Source organism: Lutra lutra, chromosome 8, assembly GCF_902655055.1.
Source record: "Lutra lutra chromosome 8, mLutLut1.2, whole genome shotgun sequence".
NCBI lineage: Eukaryota > Metazoa > Chordata > Mammalia > Carnivora > Mustelidae > Lutra > Lutra lutra.
Window position 1 is genome coordinate 118,411,599 of NC_062285.1, and position 8,897 is coordinate 118,420,495.

Below are 8,897 nucleotides of genomic sequence, written 5' to 3' on the forward strand. Positions count from 1 at the left end.
TTTGTCCCTCCGCATACATAGGGATATGGGGTTACAACTACTATTGTGCACTATTGGTGTTAAGGTTGAAATTGGGAGAGTCTTAATTACCAAAATTTCATTAGCCTTTGCCCCAAAATCTCATTTCCTAGTCCATTCATTCTAAGGAAAACATTCATATGGATGTTCTTCACTCCCTTTTTTGTAATAAGTGTTTTTGGAAACAATATAAGTGCCATCACTAGGATGCTAGTCAAATTACTGTGCATGTGCACAATGGAATACCCTTATGCTATTAATAAACTGATGAATCTTTACTTACATGAAAATATGTTCATAGCATATAGGCCCTCCTATAAAAGTAGACTATAAATCAGCAGGAACAGCATCTTCTTGACATGAATATATATGTGTGTTTAAATGTACAAAAAGATCTGGAGAGATGTTGGCCAAAAATCAAGTGATTTTTTATTTTGTCTTTCGGATTTTTTTTATCTCATTTGAATTTTTTATAATGTCTATCATTTTTACAAAAAAACTTTTATTTTTAATTAAAGCCAGTGAAAGGGGAGCCAGTTGACTGTAGACACCCATAGTAGATGACCAATGTGAAATAATTATATCTGAGAGCTAAATTCTCAACTTTTTAAGTATCCATACATTTGATGATATTAATTTACCTCAAGTTGGCAAATGTAACTCATCACTTGGATATGATGATTCTGACTTCCTAAATTGGCCACTGTATCCATGGTATGTTTTGTTCTCTGTGTACCTCTCATGGTATTTGTCATACTGAATTATAATTCCCTCTTTCTGTCACTAGACTATTTGCTCCTACAATATATATCCTTTTCTGCCATATGTTATATATTTGTTTTCCCCTGATACATTATTTGTCATCTATTTTATTTTTTATGCAGAAATTTTACTTTTAATGCAGTCAAAATGCTAATGAATTATACAGATAATATTAAGGGATAGTTCAACTTTATGCCAATAAATTTGACAACTTAAGTGAAATGAACAAATTCCTAAAAAAAATAAAAACAACCAACACAAGAAGAAAAAGAAAAGCTAAATGGACCAATATCTATTAAAGAAATGGAATTTCTAATAAAAAACTTTCCACAAAGATAACTCCAGGGCCAGATGGCTTCACCAGTAAATTTATTAGACTTTTAAAGAAGATAAAATAGTAATCCTATATATTTCAGAGAATAAAGCAGGAATGAACACTTCCAAACTCATTTTATGAAGCCAATATAATCCTGATATCAAAACTTGACCAGGACATTCTACAAAAAAATTACAAACTAATATCCCTCATGAATATAGATGATAAAATGCTTAATTAAATATTGGCAAATTGAACCTTGCAATATAAAGGATAAGATGCTAAAGAAGGTGTGGTTTAACATTGAAAAGTCAGTGTAATTCACCACATTAACAAAATGGAGGAGAAAAAAAAAATGGTCTCAGTAGATGCAGGAAAAGCATCTGACAAAATTCAAACCCATTCACTTTAAAAAAAAATTTTTTAAAGCAAGTTAAGTATAGAAGGGAACTTCCTTAGTATAAAAATCATCTTTGAAAAATGTAGTGGTGAAATATTAAATCTTTTTCCCCTAAGTTCAGGAACAATGTAAAATAAGAATGTTTGCTCTCACCACTTCTATTCAGGGTTATGTTGAAGGTCTTAATGTAACAATGTAACAAAACATAATCGATGTAATCAATGTAACAAAATAATAAAATGCATAAAGATTGGAAAAACTTGGACTTTATGATTTCAAAATTTACAACGAAACTACTATAATCAACACAGCTGTACTGCCAAAAACATATATATACATATACATATATGTGTGTATATGTGTATATATATATATATATATATGAGATATAATTCAGAGTCCATAAATAATACCGTTACATTTATGGTCAATTGACTTTGACAAAGGTGCCAAGACAATTCAATAGGGCAAAGAATAGTCTTCTCATAAAGTTATGCTGGGAAAACATGGAGAAGAATGAACTTGGACCCCTATACATAATACAAATTTAAGATGAAGCAAAGATCTAAATGTAAGAACTAAAACTAAAACTCAGAAAAAAGCATAGCCATAAATCTTCATGGCATAACAATGGTTTCTTAGATGTGACACCAAGAGCACAAACAACCAAAGGAAAACAAATTATACTTTATCAAAATTTAAAAATTTTGTGCTTCAAAGAACACTATCAAGAAAGTGAAAAAAAACATATCTCCTAGTGTGCCTCTCAGGCCAAGCCTTGCCCCCCAACCTGCCTGGCTACCGATGAAGTGTGAGCACCATATGTGGAAGAAAAGAGAATTCCATAAGTTGGCTGATACCAAGATATTTCTGAGTAATCGGTGTGTGACAGCTGTGTGACTGTGGAGGAAGGGATCCAGGTTTCCCAGCAGAACACCAAGGACTTCTTTTGAGTTCTGAACCTTAAGAAGAAATGTGATATCTCACAGCCCAAGGCACTGGCAGTGCTGGTATGTCCACGGCCTCTGCCTTATTTTGCTACTAAATTCTGCCTCAGTGTGACTGATACATCCAGAAGAAGCTATGGCTTCCTCAAAAGTCTGGGGGTGTGCACTGTCTTTGATAGGATAGCTGGGGATTTCAGCTTCCTGGAGAGTCAGAAAGAACCTGTGCCTCAATACCACCAGCACAGTGAGGAAGAGCCAGTGTTACCCAAGCTCACCTCCACCTGGGCTGGGCTGGGTCCCATACTTGGAATGCGTGCTGGGCCACCCTGTCACCCCACCACCACCACCACCTCTATAACACCAAGTCTCCCCAGTAGATCATGAGCTCTCTGGTGAAAGATTACTTCACCAGACAGCAGAACCTGTCTTCAGACAAGATTTTCCACATTATTATGGTCTGTTATGATAATAAACTGAAGGCCCTTCGAGAAGATTTTCCCATAGCTTCCCATGGTTCCTGGGGTACTGACTGAGTGCATATTAATCTCAGGTGAAATTGTTCAGATAACGGAGCAAAGTGACCTCTTGGTGAAATGACACTGCCACGTACACCCCGTTTGGAGGCCTGAAGGAGAAGGCGAGGCACTGACACCATGATGGAGCCGGGACCAGCAGGTATCTGGTGCACAGCTTCAGACCTGCGGCCCAGCAGCTGTTTCATGAGGATGTGAGGGAGGTCACCTGCTGCACCCAGAGGAGCAAAGACTTCTAGGAGGTCACCGCTGAAAAGAATGGAGAGGTTCTGTTATGCTTTGCTGCTGGGTACTGCTTTCAAAACATCCAGGATGTGGTTCTAGAGCTGGAGAGGGCAAGTTGCCATACCACTTGGTGGAAGTGCTTGCCTGGACCAGTGGGTGTTTAAATGACAGAGGCCCTGGGCATGCAGACAAGGTGCTGCTGTGGCAGATGGAAGGCATCAACGCTGACCTCGCCGTGCAGCCCCTATACCAGCACCCACATGCAGGAGCTATACCAGGAGCGCCTGAACAGGACCAACTCCCCTGGAGCCCAGGAAGCCCTGCACACAATGTACCAGGGCCCAGGGCTCTCTGCCGTCACCGGAGACATCAAGTGCTAAAGGTCGAAAAGGCCGGGAGGCAGGTCCTGTCAGCTGCCCAAGGAGGGAAGAGGAGCTGAGTGTGGGCATCGAAGCCCTGGGAGGAAAACCACTCAGCTTCTCAGTTATCACTTTTGTTTTTTTCAGAATTCTCTACCCCCTAATTGTTGGTGGCTCCCTCGGTCAGTTTGATTTGGTGCTACTTTTGTAATAATGTGTGACTGGAATATTTTAATAAGAGAAGGACTGCCCCAAGTTAAGTATCCTTTTAGCTTAAGACCAAAAAAATAGGGCACCTGGGTGGCTCAGTTGTTAAGCATCTGACTTTGGCTCAGGTCATGATCCCAGGGTCCTGGGATCAAGCCCTGCATGGGGCTCTCTGCTCAGTGGGAAGCCTGCTTCTCCCTCTCCCATTCCCCCTGCTTGTGTTCCCTCTCTCACTGTGTCTCTCTCCAAATAAATAAATCTTAAAAAAAAAAAAAAAAGACAAAAAATATCCTGAAGAACAAGAATAAATGTAGATTACTATCTTTTAGGCTAAAAAAAAATCCCAAAAATGTCCTGTGAGGAGATAAGACCCCAGAAGTTCAGATTCATGTACCTCATTTTGATGTGGAAATTAAGATAGGATACAAGCAGGCTGCAGGGTTTGTGGGGTCTTATACAAAAGGGTTTCATACAAAACTGGACGACATATTTTTAGATGTGCTTTATAAACCGTTTTACAATATGCTTTTGTTATATATCCAATATACCACGGACATCTCCAGAGGACAACAGACTGTCACTCCCCAGGGTTGAGAGAAAGCAGTGAAGTTCATGAGGTTGGGGGTATATGTGTCCCTCCCCCTGTGCCCAGAGCACATCCAGCCCCATCACAGCAGAACCGGGCCATGTGGGCCCTGCTGTCTCTGAGCATCTCCCCTACTGCACTTAAGTTATCAGAAGCCCAATTGGGGCCCATGCCCAGCACATGATACAGCCTAGGGATGGCTCCCAGGTTACAACATCTGGACTCCTTAATCAGACCGCACCCAAAGCCTCCACGGACCAGCTGCCTGCCCACAGCTGGTGGAGGATCCTCCTCCCTTGGCCTGAGAAGAGGGAGATCCTGAACTCCGTCTTGCAGAGCAGCGGTTAACCCAGAATGACAATGGACCCAACACAGTTCATCCTGCCTGTGGAACAGAACAGAAGCTCAATAGAGACATATCATTATCATTACAAATCGTCAAATGTTTTATGAAAAGAAATCAGTGAATAAATGAACGAATGAGGAGTACAGGAAGAAATAAGTGCGTGAATAAGAGGGAATGCGTGTGGAACGACGTAAGCGGGGCCCGAGGTGGACAAGACAGGGAGTAAGGGAAGGGTGCGGGAGGAGCACAGGGAGGCTCCGGAAAGGGGCCCTCCGAGCCCAACCCCACTCACATGCTGATTGTCCTCGATCTTCTGCAGAGCCTTGATCTCCCGCAGGGCCTGGTTGGGGATGCCATCCTCTAGCCCTCGCAGGGCCACCTTCTTGAGCGCCACGATCTCTCCAGTCTGCGGGACAGAGCGCAGACACTACCACCCATCCCGCGCTGGGGAAGGGCGAGCGCGGACGGGGCAGGTGCCATCTGGGGGGACGCAGAGGCCCGAGGCCCCCGTGGGAGGCCACAGTCTACCTGATCTAGCTCTTATTTTTACCCACTTACATCATTCCTGAAAATGTTTTTGCTAGAACATGAATAAATTGCAACCTTTGGGAATCAGGGGCTCATATACAAATCTGGATTTCCAGCTTTTCTGACAACAGTGGGCCACATTCCTCAGTGCTGTGGTTGCCAGAGTACAGTAGCAGCCTTCTCCTGGGACCAGCCCTCTAACTAGGAGACCTTGCGGGTGTTTGTGGCTTGGGCCCCAGACTCATACATACTTTTATATTCAGCCTTATGATGAACCCACCTTGAGGTGGGGAAGGTCTGGCTAGGGTGACAGGTATTACCGACAGAAGCATGTAGGGTAGAGATGGGCTGCCCTGCTTAGGCCAGGCTGTGGGTTCAGGAAGGAGTTACCTTAATCCCTCCCCAGTGGGGTTAGCAGCAAAAGGCCCTCCTGATCTGCTATTGTCCTGCCTCCTCCCTACCTGTGCTTGAGGGACCCTCTCATCCTGCAGCCTACAGCGCTCCTGTGAGCACACCTTAAAGAAGTAACAGAAAAAGCAGTTTATCCACAAAGAGAAGGGACTAGCAAGCAGCCAGAAATCTACAGAATCATGGCATTCCACATCAGGACTCATCCTTAAAATGAAAGACATCCTTGAAGTGGCCTGGCGTTGGTTTTTCAAAGCACTTGGATTTTGTTAACATAAATGATGATGTCCTTAAGCCCTCCATGCTCCAAAGCCTTAGCAGCCTCAGTTTCTTTCATCCTATTCTGTATCATATTGTACCCGTATACCTAATCCGAGTTGATAGCTAGACATTGTGTGAAGTTGTATGTTTTGGGGGCACTTGGCTGGCTCACAAAAGCATGAGACTCTTCATCCTGGGGTCATGATTCAAGCCCCACATTAGTGTAGAGATTACTTAAATAAAAGCTTTTTTAAAAAAATCGTATATTTTTTTCCTTTCAATCTGTTCACAGATTTCATCCTCTGTAGAAACTTATATGGAATAAACAGGAAGAATGTAGGGAGAAAAAAGAAAGTGATGGGGCGCCTGGGTGGCTCAGTGGGTTAAGCCGCTGCCTTCGGCTCAGGTCATGATCTCAGAGTCCTGGGATCGAGCCCCGCATGGGGCTCTCTGCTCAGCAGGGAGCCTGCTTCCTCCTCTCTCTCTGCCTGCCTCTCTGCCTGCTTGTGATCTCTCTGTCAAATAAATAAATAAAATCTTTAAAATATATATATATATCAAGAATTCTTACAATTCAACAATAAAAAGAAAAGCTAATTTAAAAATGGGTGAAGGATTTGAATAGAGACTTCTCCAAAGAAGATATACAAAGAGCCAATATGCACATGAGAAGGTGATCAACATCATTTGTCATTAGGGAAATGTAAATCAAAACCATGATGAGGGGCGCCTGGGTGGCTCAGTGGGTTAAGCCGCTGCCTTCAGCTCGGGTCATGATCTCAGGGTCCTGGGATCCAGCCCCGCATCGGGCTCTCTGCTCAGCAGGGAGCCTGCTTCCTCCTCTCTCTCTGCCTGCCTCTGCCTGCTTGTGATCTCTCTCTGTCAAATAAATAAATAAAATCTTTAAAAAAAAAAAAACATGATGAGAAAATGGATGAAGGATCTCAATGTGAGAAAGGAATCCATCAAAATCCTTGAGGAGAACACAGGCAGCAACCTCTTCGACCTCAGCCGCAGCAACATCTTCCTAGGAACATCGCCAAAGGCAAGGGAAGCAAGGGCAAAAATGAACTATTGGGATTTTATCAAGATCAAAAGCTTTTGCACAGCAAAGGAAACAGTTAACAAAACCAAAAGACAACTGACAGAATGGGAGAAGATATTTGCAAATGACATATCAGATTAAGGGCTAGTGTCCAAAATCTATAAAGAACTTAGCAAACTCAACACCCAAAGAACAAATAATCCAATCAAGAAATGGGCAGAGGACATGAACAGACATTTCTGCAAAGAAGACATCCAGATGGCCAACAGACACATGAAAAAGTGTTCCACATCACTCGACATCAGGGAAATACAAATCAAAACCACAATGAGATATCACCTCACACCAGTCAGAATGGCTAAAATGAACAAGTCAGGAAATGACAGATGCTGGCGAGGATGCGGAGAAAGGGGAACCCTCCTACACTGTTGGTGGGAATGCAAGCTGGTGCAACCACTCTGGAAAACAGCAAGGAGGTTCCTCAAAATGTTGAAAATAGAGCTACCCTATGACCCAGCAATTGCACTGCTGGGTATTTACCCTAAAGATACAAACGTAGTGATCCAAAGGGGCACGTGCACCCGAATGTTTATAGCAGCAATGTCTACAATAGCCAAACTATGGAAAGAACCTAGATGTCCATCAACAGACGAATGGATAAAGAAGATGTGGTATATATACACAATGGAATACTATGCAGCCATCAAAAGAAATGAAATCTTGCCGTTTGCAACGATGTGGATGGAACTAGACGGTATCATGCTTAGCGAAATAAGTCAATCGGAGAAAGACAACTATCATATGATCTCCCTGATATGAGGGAGAGGAGATGCAACATGGGGGGTTAAGGGGGTAGGAGAAGAGTAAATGAAACAAGATGGGATTGGGAGGGAGACAAACCATAAGTGACTCTTAATCTCACAAAACAAACTGAGGGTTGATGGGGGGAGGGGGGCTGGGAGGGGGGTGGGATTATGGACATTGGGGAGGGTATGTGCTATGGTGAGTGCTGTGAAGTGTGTAAACCTGGCGATTCACAGACCTGTACCCCTGGGGATAAAAATATAATATATGCTTATAAAAAAATAAAATTAAAAAAAAAAACAAAACATGATGAGATACCACTTTATACCCACTAGCGTGGCGTGGACAGTAACAAGCATTAGTGAGAATGTGGAGAAATAGGAACCCTCATACCCCAGTGGTGGGAATGTACAATGGTACTTTGGGAATAACTTGGCATTTTCTCAAGAGGTTAAAATATAGTTACCATATGACCCAGAAATTCCTAGGTACATACCCAAGTGAATTGGAAACCTATGATCACACAAAAATGTGGATACAAGTGTTCATAGCTGCACTATTCATAATAACTAAAAGGTAGAAACAACCCAAATCACCATCAACTAATGAGTAAATAAACAAAATGTGGTATATCTATACAATGGAATATGATTTAGCCGTAAAACTGAAGTGCTGATTCATGCTACCACCTGGATAAACCTTGAACACATTATATGCTAAGTGAAAGCTACACATTACATGATTCCATTTATATGAACTATCCAGAATAGGAAACTCCATAGGGATTAAGAAAATAGATTAGTAGTTGTCAGGGGCTGGGGCTGGGGATAATGGGGAGTAACTATTAATGAATACAGGGTTTATATTTGGAGTGATAAAAATATTTTGGAATTAGATAGTGATGAGGTTGCACAGCTTTGCAAATATACTAAAAGCCGCTGAATTATTCACTTGGAAAGTGGATTTTATGGTGTATGGGTTATATCAATAATAGTCATAGACAATATGATAATACCTATTATCATAGGTGCATACACAGGGTACATGTGGTAACCACATAGGTTATGTGGTAACCTATGTAATACACAAAAGAGTTACTAGAACTAATAATTTAGCAAGTCATAGGCTACAGGACCAATATACAAAAATCAA

The 8,897-nt window shown here is 42.0% G+C and overlaps 1 pseudogene; it reads left to right on the forward strand.

Moving 5' to 3' along the window:
- The first annotated feature begins 2,300 nt into the window (after positions 1-2,300).
- LOC125106997 (nuclear prelamin A recognition factor-like) lies at positions 2,301-3,735 on the forward strand (annotated as a pseudogene).
- Positions 3,736-8,897: the final 5,162 nt, after the last annotated feature.